The sequence below is a fragment of the Argentina silus genome (assembly GCF_951799395.1).
Source record: "Argentina silus genome assembly, chromosome: Y".
NCBI lineage: Eukaryota > Metazoa > Chordata > Actinopteri > Argentiniformes > Argentinidae > Argentina > Argentina silus.
The window spans coordinates 41,057,060-41,069,780 of record NC_139654.1 but is presented as its reverse complement, the minus strand read 5'-3'; the positions used below and the strand labels follow the sequence as shown (position 1 = coordinate 41,069,780).

The 12,721-nt window shown below is 44.8% G+C and overlaps 1 pseudogene across 1 annotated transcript in view; it reads left to right on the top strand.

The window, feature by feature from the left end:
• Positions 1 to 6,249, top strand: part of LOC310824125 (cytochrome P450 3A30-like) — a 64,593-nt pseudogene extending 58,344 nt beyond the window's left edge. The window contains exon 15 of the transcript in view: positions 6,202 to 6,249. The product of the transcript in view is annotated as a cytochrome P450 3A30-like (transcript). The remainder of the gene's footprint in view (positions 1 to 6,201) is intronic.
• The last annotated feature ends 6,472 nt before the right edge of the window (positions 6,250 to 12,721 follow it).

Genomic DNA, 12,721 nt, shown 5'->3' with positions numbered 1-12,721 from the left:
ACATGAGAGAGGGCGGGAGAGAATGAACAATGGGGAGACTTTCTTACTGATCAATCAGCGCTTTCTTACTGATCAATCGGCATTCAACATTTCACACCTATCGGCAAGATATGTCTGTTCCCCCATTACTGTGCTCCCTCACCACTCCCTCCGAAATCACCGCTGTTCATATGGTAAATTATACAGTGCTTCTCAGAACAATGGCTATAGAACTTTAGAGGTGTGGCAAGAGAAAATGTAATCACAGTATTTACACAAGTTGTATCATATGAAAGTGTATAACCTGAAAACAGTTAAATCAATGTATTTGGTAAAAAAAAAGCTCCTTCTTCGAGCCGGATTTGAACCAGCGACCTAAGGATTACTGTTATTGAACATACAGTCCTGTGCTTTACCAACTGCACCAGGGCTGGGGAAGACAAGTTTGTCTGTTAAGGGGGGGTAAGAAGGTGTGAAAAAGAGGGAAAAGAAAGAGAGAGAGAGAGAAATTGAGGCTTCTTTTCCATTATCTACTAGTTTATTTGTCAGTATGTAGTCTAAACGACTAAAGAAAAAGAAAAAATGACGCCTTTTCCGTTTTTTGAATAGGGGGAAGAGTGGATTCGAAGGTCACCGGTTCGAATCCCACCAGCACCAGAAATAAAAACAGGCAAAGTTTCCCAAAGTGTTGTTTTGTGTAAATTCAAGATCCCTTGAGCCAATATGTTGCTTCTTGTGACATAACAAACAGACGTTTATGTACACTCGCTGTTGTTTGACTGCTATGGGCCTACAGGTCTGTTACTTGTGTGTGTGTGTAACTTTGTTTATGCATCTGAAATTATCAGTTATAAAATTATCAGACCTCTGTTTCTTTCTCTTATGGACTGCATCACTCGCTATTAGCAATGTGTCAAATTGATTGAATAAAACTCAGATAAAAGATTCATATTTGAAAATAGAAATGTTTTTATTGAAATAAACACAAAAAACCTGTGAGCTGCCTCCTACACATTGGGCAGCACACCCTGACCTTCCACAGATGGTAGGGCATCCTCGCCAGGAGCCTGTGGGTGAAGAAGTGCTCTGGTGTTGGGGCCTGGTTGTAAATGAGCACTGGTATCGGTGCTCGTACCAGAGCTTCAAGTTTGGCCGCAGCCTCTGGTTCTCCCACAGAGTGGAGGCAATCATTGGCTGGCTGCTGAAGACATACAGATACAACAAGAATCGATACCACTGATAATGGGATCCTTTTTCAGCATGACAAATATGCTCAATGTCATGGCATATACAACCTACCTTATATCTGTTTAATCTGTTGGTGTATTTCTCAGACAAACTTCACCTTCTGGTAGAGAGCATACCACCTCTTCTGACTGGGGGCTGGCCTGTCCTCTACATCAGAGGGCCAAACCCCAGTGGTGGCAGAGGTCTTGAGGCGAGACAGCCACTCACTGTCCTGTCCCCCATGGCCCTGTGCTTCTTGGTCGCCATCTGAGGCCAACAAGAGGAAGAATGTCAATCTAACTGTCAAAGTCTGTCATGGGACGAGGAGCAATATATCTAACTGTGAAAGTCTATCATGGGACTAGTATAATCAATGAAATCTGTCTACCTGTCATCAATCATAAGCCTTTATCACCATACACTTAATTGTCAATAAAAATGGTTATGAATCAAATCAATCTGTCTAGAATGGATCACTCTCTGCACTTAACGGTAAAATGAAAAGACACAGCGGACAGTTTCAACATTTCGCCAGCAAACAAGTGACAAAACACATATTTCATCATCGGAGATCTTATCTTAGTGATTCAACTAATATAAGGAAGTTATTCAAGTTGGTTTTAGTGACTTGACACAGATTTTCAGCAATCGTACAGCTAGCTTACCTTAGGTAGCACTCGAACTCGCTCGTATCCGTCTCTCGTTAACAGCGAACTCATAGTGTGTTGTTATAAACTGATTAAAGTATTAATTCAGCATATCATTTCCATTGATCAAATCAATATATCATTCAATCAAGTTTTCAGCGAACGTAGAACTAGCGTCTGTCTCTCGTCAACAAACAACGAGAGCTGCAAGTGTGTTGCTATGAACTGATAAGACAAGAAAGTATTAATATATATAAACAATTCCATTGATCAAATCAATATATCAAGCCAGGTTACCGGTGTGATCTGAGCAGTGTGACAAAAGCCCACAGTTAGCCAAACGTCACCCGCCCACAAAATGGCGCACAAATGGAATGGAGCGCTGCGATTGGCTCTGCTAATGGGCAGTAATGGCGCACTAACGGAATGCGGCGTTGCGATTGGCTCTGCTAATGGACACTAATGGCGCACTAATGGAATGGGGCACTGCGATTGGCTCTGCTAATGGAGCTAATAGAAAATTTATCAGCCTTACGTGCTCTGTTTAGCGCCAGCCGGGCCACTTGGTATTGTCGAGAGCCTCCTTGAGACCGAGGATTATTGGAATAATCCCCCTTCTGAAGCTCTGAGTGACATTCCCAGGTGGAAATGCAGGTCGGGAGAGGGCCAGACTTTCGACAGGGGACATAGCAGAGAGGGAGAGAATAGAGATTAGTGTTGGCATGCCAGAGACCACTCAGTACACCAGATGAATTAGTCTGACCCTCTGGTGTCTTTAAACTCAGGATGCCACTACCTACCAGTCAATTAAAAAAAAAAAAAAAAACATCAAATCAAATCAAATCTACTTTTTTGTAATATATTTAGAGTTATATATATTCACGGTTTCAATAACGGAGACCGAACATTACGTGGATGCTCGTTTACTGATCAATTTTAAGACAGAGTACAGCGCATGTGCACAACAGCTAAGGACTCTTACACAGCCAATAGGGAAAGCCCTTATTAATACATTGGAAACACAAAGTTGTAATAATGCCAATACATTACAGTGACGTATTTTTGTGTACATTAGTGACGTATTTTTGAAAAGTGTTGAAAATACATGTCATGCATCATTATTACAGAATAATTAGTGCTACTGACAATTGTCGTTGCTAGGATTGCGTCTTTCTTGTGCCATTTCCCCAGCAACGTGTGTGTAAGACTAGAGTGGTAGGTTAGAATAGAGCCAAATAAGGTGTAATTAAGCCATTACAACAACAACAATCAAATGACCACACAAACCTGACATCACTGTCCTGCCCTCCCATCAGGCAGAATATCTAGCATGTGTGTGTGTGTTGTACATAGTCAGAAGGTAGTCCTTAGATGATGTACCAGGAAGAACGAAACCCAGATAACAATTCCCAAACCTATCACTAGGTAACATAGAGTAGGCCATTAGAACACAAATCCAATAAGTGTTGTTCAATATGCTTCAGCTGGGTAGTTGAGACCTAGTGACTTTGGAGTCTGCTATTGATGTCTGTCAACATGAAATCTGTCAAGAAATCTGCCTTATTTCACTCTATGGGAAATCCCATAGGAATGATTTTCGTCCAGTGGAGAGATAGAAATAGAAATTCAGCAAAGTGTCTTATTGGTCAATAATGGTCTGTAATGAGAGTTGGTGTCATTACAGATTCACACAAAACAAACTCAAGCAGTAGTCAGTCACCATTTCAAGTTATATTTAATAGTCTAGGACAGTTCAGATTAAAATACATGTTCATCTGGGTTTAAAGGTGAGAGCATAAAACCTCTTCTGATAGAGAGGGACTTCAAAAATGTAATTGGATATAGGGCCATCGCAGATTTTGTCCACAGCCACTCCCATGGCAGTCATTAAAAAACAATTAAAAAAAACATTGGTAATTATGTGAAACACCAAATTTCCTGATTCACGGCTCATTCTGAGAATTGGAATCATATACCAGCTATACACTAACTATGTATAACTTTGGTTTGTAGTCTCACTGAGGTCCAGCTCTCCACCAAGGGCACTGCAGAGGGACACAGCACGCCTCACCTCCCACAGGGACCAGGTACAGGAGCTGCAGGAGGAGGGCTTTGCTGGAGCTGAGGGGAGACAGAGGAGGGAGTGTACATTGTACAATGAGAAATCCTCCTCCCTCCTCCTCATCAGAGATCAGTGTGTCTGTCCTTACCCCAGACGGACTGTGTCTAAGTGGGATGAGCTCTGTGCTGTGTCCCTCTGCTCCTATGCTGACAGGTCCACAAAGGAGGAGCAGGAAAAATCCAGCCTGTGCTGCAGAGCCCTGAGCTGCTCTGCTGCTGCCCCCTGCTGGATGTGTGAGGCAGTGCAGCAGTGGAGGAACCTCAGCAGCAGCCTCCTGTCAACACTGCAGCAAGGGATACAGGGTCAGCTGTACCTGGTGGAAGACCTCGTTGATGAAGATGATGTTGTCCCGCCAGCCGGACAGCGTGCTGCTGTTGGAGTGGCTCTTCTCTGGCTCGGCAGGCCCGTTGGGCTCCCCCTCCTCTCCAGTCCTTCTCCTTCCCCTGGAGAATTGCACAACTTTTTTTTATAGATTGGTGTTACAAATTCTTTAGCTGAGTAGTTGTACTGAGTTAATACCTATGTCTGATCTAAATTTCATGTGAATGGCTGCAATGGAAATATGTTGAATTAAACATTTGTTGATGTGTTGAATACTTATTTTCCCGCACTGTATATACACACTCACTGAGCACGTTATTAGGAACACTATACTATACTCGGTAGGGCCTCCCTTTGCTCTGAAAACAGCCTCAATTCTTTGTGGCATTGATTCCACAAGATGTTTATAACATTTCTTTGACATTCTGGTCCATGATGACATGATTGCATCACGCGATTGCTGTAGATTTTTCAGGTGCACTTCCAAGCTGTGAATCTCCCGTTCTACCACATCCCAAAGGTGTTGTATTTGATTCAGATCTGGTGGCTGGGAAGGCCACTGAAGAACACAGAACTCATTGTTATGTTTCTGAAACCAGTTTTAGACGACTTTTGCTTTGCGACATGGTGCATTATCATGCTGGAAGTAGCCATTAGAAAGTGTGCCAAAAAAACATTCCCCACACCATTACACCACCTCCACCATGAGAATGTGTACAGGTGTTGCTAATAAAGTGTTTGTTGATTGTATATATAATATTTAATATATATCATTTGTATTTATTATACTACAGCATGTATTATACTTCAGCACTTTCATATTTATTTGTGTCTCTGTGTGTGGTTTACATATGTATGTATATATAGTGTGTGATTTTCTCGAATTGTAGGACATCAGTACTTATTACCGTCTACCTTTTTCTAAAATGTTTGTTAATATATCACAGCACTTACGCATGGCCACTTTATTATGGGGGTTTTACCTCCTTTTATGTATAATTGTCTTTTCACTATGCTTATTACTAATTTATTACATGTCCCCAGCATATATATATATATATATATATATATACTTGTTATTATCTATTTATATAGGCAGGCCTGCTATGATTTTAAAATCAACACCTCACTTTGCACTTTCACACACTTAGCACTTCTTCTCCTAAAGCATTCACACTCTGATGGCTCAATAGCGCTCCAACAAATTCCTCTTGATTGTCCTCTAGTGTCCATTTTTTTAGCAGCAGCACACAGTCCACCCTTCAGACCCACTCCGGCCTAAATGAATGCACCACAATAACATATAATAAAAAAAAGGATGAATGGCCGTAGTGGTCGAAGGAAGAATAGAGGGGGGGTGGGGCGGGGGCTCTGAGGGACTAGCTCTGATGGGGGTGGGTGTGTCCAGGCTGTGGGCTACTGTAAATTTAGCTGTGCACACCAGTTCTTGAATATGTTGTCTGCTGTGGTGCTGGTCCAGTGCGTGTTGTCTGGTGCAGTGAAAAATGTGTCATGGGGTATTTCTAATAGGTTGGGGAGGTGTGTAGTGATGTAGCTGTTTAGGAAACTGAGGTTGTGCTGTCCTTCCTGGCGTTGGGGTATGTTTCTGTTGCCTGTCTGTGCATGGTTGCTAATTGTTTCAGTGATGTCTGGCATGGGTCATGGCCTCTGTTATTGATGTCCACCGAGAGAACCACTTTGCGGGCATGGGGGTGGATGGGGGCCTTTTCCAAAACTTTGGTGAAATGGTAGAAGCAGGCCCCAGGGTAACTGTCAATTTAAATGATGGGGTTGGTGAAAGGGAGAATTCGGTTCAGGTTATAATCCCCCAATATCAGTGTTGGTTTGTGGCCCTCAAAATTCCAATCCGTCACCTTGTGTTATGGTCTGGCCTTGTGATACCAGGGAGTGTATTGCAAGGAGGTGTATGTGGACGCTGTGACGCCGGCCTGATGGGAATCTCGACTGGGCAAGTCCCTGACGGTGTAAGTAGAGGGTTCAGAATGGGCCTGTTTGGGAAGTTTAGCTTTCTGCCCAGTTTTAGGTTTTTCACTCACACTGGCGTCACCTGTGGATGAAAGGGGGAGAGGTGAGATGACATCATCAGTGTGTATGGGGATGTTACTCTATCTGTGTAGCTGAAGGGTGCACATGATTGTTAGAGGGATAGAGAAAGCTGCTACAGAAGCCCTAGGTTGGCTGCAGTCTCTGTGGTGGACCTCCACAGCAGCCTCTATGGTCCTGTGTCTTGTTTGAGACATCATCTGTGTATGTGAAGAAGTAAGTGCATGTTTGAGACAACATCATCTGTGTGTGTGTGTGTGTGTGTGTGTGTGTGTGTGTGTGTGTGTGTGTGTGTGGTGTGTGGTGTGTGGCGTGTGTTCGGTCCTCACCTGTACATGCGTGCTGTCCATCTCCGTGGTGAGCAGCTGCTCTGGGTCTCCTCCACCTCGTCTGTCGCCGAGCACGAGTCTAGTATGGCCTTTCCCCGGCCTGAACACCATTCCCAACGTTACCCAGTTAAGCACAGCAGGATTGGCCCGAGGTTTGAGAGCAACCTTGGTGAATCACCACGACACTGCGAGAAAGAGGAAAAGCTTAGCAGCTGGGGGCCCAACCTGACGAGGGACACCGCGGCTGCAGATGTTCCTGAAACAAATTTATCTTTGATCTATCCCTCAAATAGGTGCAACTGCATAACTGCTTTTAACTGAATATGTGTAACTGCATAACTAAATAAGAGGAATTAGAATGCAAGTGCTTGACCCCGTGTCACTATATCTGCTTAGGCCTCGTTGTAAGAGTAGGCCCGCTAACAAAGGAAGTGCTAGAATTAATCATATTTAACTGTGTATTCTTGCTCAGAGTTGATTGCTGAGACAAGGCAATATATCTTTGGAAAGTTGACGTCATGTGTACAAAGGGCAACGGCTGTAGGAGAGAAAATGGGAAGTGAGACCCGTCTAAAGGTCAGGTCAGGTGATGGAAAGTCCCCAGCTGGACAGTGCCATGGCGTCCAAAATCAAGTAGAAATATGCTGTGTGAAGTGTGATATTATTAATATAAGGAATATAGCGATTTGCTGGTTTTTAAGGCTTTTAACATGATTAATTACTATATGTTATACGATAGGAAAGTGCGTTGATAATGGAGCCTGGAAGCCATACTGGTTGGGGGAAGGGATAACGGCCTCACCACAGGGTTGCTACATTTGGAGCTACAGCAGCCCCCACCTTCTTATCTTTTGACTTCTGGAAAGGAAGCATGGCAGGCCTGCTGTGTACCAACCAGAGAACCAAACTATGTGAAGTGTGTAATAAGATGTGTAATAGTGTAATAGATGCACTGTAACCAAGGCATAGATGTACAACAGATAGAGAAGTTCTGCATGCAAAACATAGATATGTACTGTGCAAGCAGACCTAGACCCACAATATCCAGATATAGACAATGTCCAGACATAGACCCAATGATTCAGGCTTGGACCCAGTGATTCAGGCATTGACGTAATGTCCCAGACAGGGAGGTACCTTAGCCAAGGTATAAAACATGCTTTTTGGGGCATTTCGCTGGGCGCGCACCCCCGCTGCAGAGCGTAATACTTGAGGCATTGGAGCAGGATTGAGTGTGTTGGAGACCAAGCCCGGAGCTCATACTCTGATCATATTCTGACTTACGGATTGCCACCGCCGAACAACTTTTTGGAGACGAGTTTTCTTGATAAGTATTTGGAAATCAGTTTAGGGAATAGACCAAAATTTGAGAACTCCACAGCTTCTCTTTCAGCACGGGGCTTAACCCTTATCTGTTGGGGCTGTGGCTTTAGGATTTCACTCTGAGGAGCATTTATCATAGGTTTTCACTCTGAGGAGCTATTATTATAGGTTTTCACTCTGAGGAGCATTTATCATAGGTTTTCACACGAAGGAACAATTATTATAGTTTTGTTGTTTTCTAAGGATTATTGTTTTAAGAGGAACCCCCTTGGATATAGTATTGTTACAGGAGTTCTCATCAGTTTCACAGATAATATTGGACACAGGATTTCAGGATCAATTGGAGTTCCGGAACATTGGGAGTTCAGGATCGTCTAGAATTCAGGATTCTTCAATCAATACCAAAAGAAAATAATTTTAGTAGTTTTCTGGATTTTGCCTGTCAGGGGCAAGGCTGAAGCCCTGCGGGGAATCAGAGCCTCTTGGCTGGGTAGAGGAAGCTCGAGCTGACCACAAACACGGCGGATAGAGGAAGCGGGTCTAACTCGACGGGGTTTGGAATCGAAGCCTCTCTAAATCTTCACTGATCAGTAGTAAGACATGCTGATAGGTTTTTATTATTTTCAATTTATATCATTTTACTATTATCATGTTAACAATTAATCAAGCTGTCTGTAACCCCATTTATTGATATTTTAGCTATGCTGTAATGCTTTGAATTATTAATTAAATATCATATCCTGCATTTAAAGCAACAGTTTCAAGAAATTTAATGATGTATTATCATTTTACTCTAAATTGTAGAACTCAGTATAAGTCATATTACTCTTCCTGGTAATGTAAAAAGTTATAGGCTACTGTGCATGTGATATCATAGGATCTGAAAGGTTATATCTGGCCCCTTATTTTTACCTCCATTGGGTATATTGTCCATACCGATAAATCTTTTATCCGCAACCACACCAACTGGCACTCATTAAGGTTAGAGCAGCCGTCAACCATAGAGGTCATTTGCTTCGATGCACGGTTTTATAGGGGTGACTTTTCAGTGCATTTGGAAGGGAGTGAAGGAAGATTTGGGGGAACTATGGGATTTTTAGGCTGTTAACAGCGGAGTGAATCTAACCACTACCAACCTACACCGGACCCCTATGGTCCAAACCTGTTACTAGAGGGTTGGTACCGGAGCCCTGTACTGGGCTATGAGTTCTGGTTTGTGAATTTTATATTTTAAACTGGAACTCAACTTTTGCCGGGAGACAATTTTGGCGCCCAACGTGGGGCTCTCAGGAGGAGCTATAAGCCCGCATCCTTCAAGCGGCACAGCTTAATCTTGGCAGCTCTTGACCTAGGACTGGAAACCTCAGGACTCATTCGGGATTCAGGATTACTCTCAGGAAGGGAGGATACATTGGATATTCATTGGGGACCCTGGAGGAACAGTCTTGAGGAACGTCGACCCGGGAAAGTAAGGAGGAAGGAGAGAGAAAAAGACTGGGAGCACCCTGGTAAGGGGGCTCAGTCGAGACCAAGTGTGCAAGACCGCTGGGAACACTCCGGAAACAGAGCCCTGTCTGCATGCTAACCACAGGTAGGAACACCCTTGAAAGGGCTACCTAATCTAGCAGAATAGCCTACAAACCCTCCACGGCCGGCTTAGTGGTAACTAGGAAGGGGGAAGAGCCAGCCTGAGAACGCCCTGGTAAGGGATAGCTCGGCCTGAGTTATTGCGACATTAAAGGGAATTTTAAGGGGAAGTAACGGTGACCAAGGCTTCCCTGTCCCGAAGAAAACAACCCCAACAGCAGTATTGGATCCGGCAACAGCCCGAGGAGATACTTTGAGTAAACCTGGGGAGCTAAGGCCACGACAGCTGGCTAAGGACTCCAGGTATTTCTGCTACCGACCATACCTAGACATACACGGTCCAAATATTCCTGGTAAGGAAACTACTGAGGAAGAGGAAATATTGAATACAGTAAATCCAGCAACAGCCTGGACAAGTATGTAAGTAAGAGACGGGTCTAAACAAAGAATTCTTTAGTCTAAAAAAATCAGTCACCGGCCATACGACAAGAAGAGTGGGACAGAAACTGGACTAGCAACCCAGTGAGGCTGGACTAGCGACCCAGTTACCTACCATTGTCAACACGAGTTGCAGGGGGGCTATTTAGGACGAGGATCTCAGTCTAAGACCTGTCGCCTGCCATAGTCAAGGAGAGCTGCACAAGGAAATACCCACTAACAATGGAGGAGGAAATTGCACCACAAAGGAGACCCGGAGAGGGTAGTATTGTGAGTGACACCCATTCTCGTATCTCGGACATAGAGACCCCTGAAACCATGGAGGGGGAAATCACATATGTGTTGCCTTTAGTGGACGGATGGGAGAGCTGGGCACCTGAAATATGGGACTGGATACAATCAATAATAAAGAAGGGAGAGACACAGGAGAGGATGGATATACCAGGGAAAGTGAAAAGCTATCAGAAAGGTAAAGGAGCATATGAGGTAAGATACAGGACAGAACATCAAACTGATGGGAGGTTACTAATCTATCCCAGCCCGCTGGAACCAGATGCCCCATCAGCGGTGCAGGACTGGCTGGAATGGTGGATAGAGGTGTTGAAACAGTATGGAGGAAACCCACAATACAGGTTGGCCTGCTTGGCAAGTCCACATGAGAAATGGGACTCCATTATTAAAATGGTGGCTAATTCGTCAAAAGTAGATTGTTTACTGAGAGTGGCAGCCACTAGGGCCGCCGTCAGGAAACCCAGCACATTAGGACTGAGAGAAATTATCAAGAGCCTGGAACAGGACATGAAGGGGCCAGGAGACGGATGGCTGCACGCCACTGGGGGGGGGGGGTGAATAGTTTAAACGATTCAGAGGAGGACCTGGAGGAGGAAGAAGCCCAAATTGAGGTTAACAAACCTCTCACACCCCTCAAAATCAAAGTCTTACCCCCTTACCCACAGCCTGTGCCCACCCCTACACGGGAGGAGTCCACACCTGGACCAAATTTGGACCTAGCAAATGAAATTCAGAGGTTGCAAATAGGGATCAGGAGGCTTTCAAATGCCAGAGAGCTTAGGCAGGGTGGAGCAAAACCGCTTGAGGACCTAGACCCAGGAGCAGGGAGAGAGGTAGGCTCTCCTCAATGGATTAGACAGGGGGCAAAGCCTAAGACCTTGTTAAGAGAATTACTTTCACCTTCAAAGGACCAAGGAGGAGGTGAGGATGTGCTCCAGGAGTCCCCAGAGGAAACATATAATAACTTACCTCGTTTAACACAAGGGCTCATGACCACATTGGGGCCACTGGGGGAAAATAATGTATTAACACGAAGCTACCCAAGGGGGACCTTGTGCTCATACGTGGGAGAAGTGTGGGACATCCAAGCTGATGGACTGGCTGTACGAACTAATCATCATCTTAAACCAGTAAACAAAGAGTTCGCTAAAAACCTCAATCGCCAAGCTGGAGGCGTGCATGTAAAGGCGCGAAGGAAGCATCATCAGAAAAGGGAGAGATCCCAAAGTATGGGGGAAAAGTTTCAGAGGATAATTGATGGAGGAGGTCTGCAGGCCCTGCGGTAATATACAGTAGTGTGGGACCACTGGAGGGGTTAACACCGGAAATAATAGCATACTTTGCCACGACGGATGTGCTAGGAGCGGCACGCGAAGTAGGGATGAGAAGGATAGTGGTAAGTCTAGATGCTATAAGAGACAAGGGACATAGTGTTGTCCCCACTGATCAATGGCGGGAATGTCAAGAACATCGAGTTGAGTACCCTGTACAACGGAGGAGCACTATTCAAAAGACTCGTTCCCTAGGAGGAGAAGGTGTACAGCCCACGCTAGGGCCCCAAGAGAGGCGGACATCTATGCCAAGCCTTAGGGCTCTCCAGGAGGAAGAGTGGGAGTCAGGAGCAAGAGTGTTTCATACTCCGGTCAGTAGCTCCACCCCCAGAGAACCGAATAGAAATAGGACTCAAGTGTCAATGGACCAGGAAGATAATACTCCAGGCCAGGAACCAAGTCAAGGGAGACTGAGGGTGAGACATTCGGGAGGAGACCGCCAAGCAATAAGGAGTAGTTTAGGAGATGGACTAACCCCCATACCCGCTGAGTATATGCATGACAGAGCTGAGGAGGATGAGGAGGAATAGTCCTTCCCAGGAATGAGTGGTCTCAGGTACAGGAGAGGAGAACTCTGAAATCTGGGCAGTATAAGAGACAAGTATCAAAAAAAGAGGTAAGGCTGATAGACCCTCTGAAGGCTTCCGAAAGACTGGCTAGGGACATAACCTTGGGAACTATTGAGACGCGAGATGGAAGGAAGATCTATGTACCCGAGGTGGGCCAAAAGACAGCCAGAGTGCCTAAAGAGTGGGGTAAGAATGAAATGAAGGTAAAGTTGGAGGTGATGCTCCCACTAAGAGAGGTGGCAAACATTGTCAACATGCCGCCCTACCCACGAGTCATGAAACATCAGGACCTAAACCTACCATTTAAAGGAGCTTATGTGGGGATAGCCCATGATGTGTTACTGAGGAGATGTAAAAAGGGAGCAAAGAAATACCTGGATGCATGTCTGAAAAATGAGGCCAGAGAGGAAGGTTTATTGGATGAGTACTCAGAGGAGGAGGACGAACCGAACCCAACACCCCAAGTTAAAGCAGTAACATTCCTTGGAGCGCC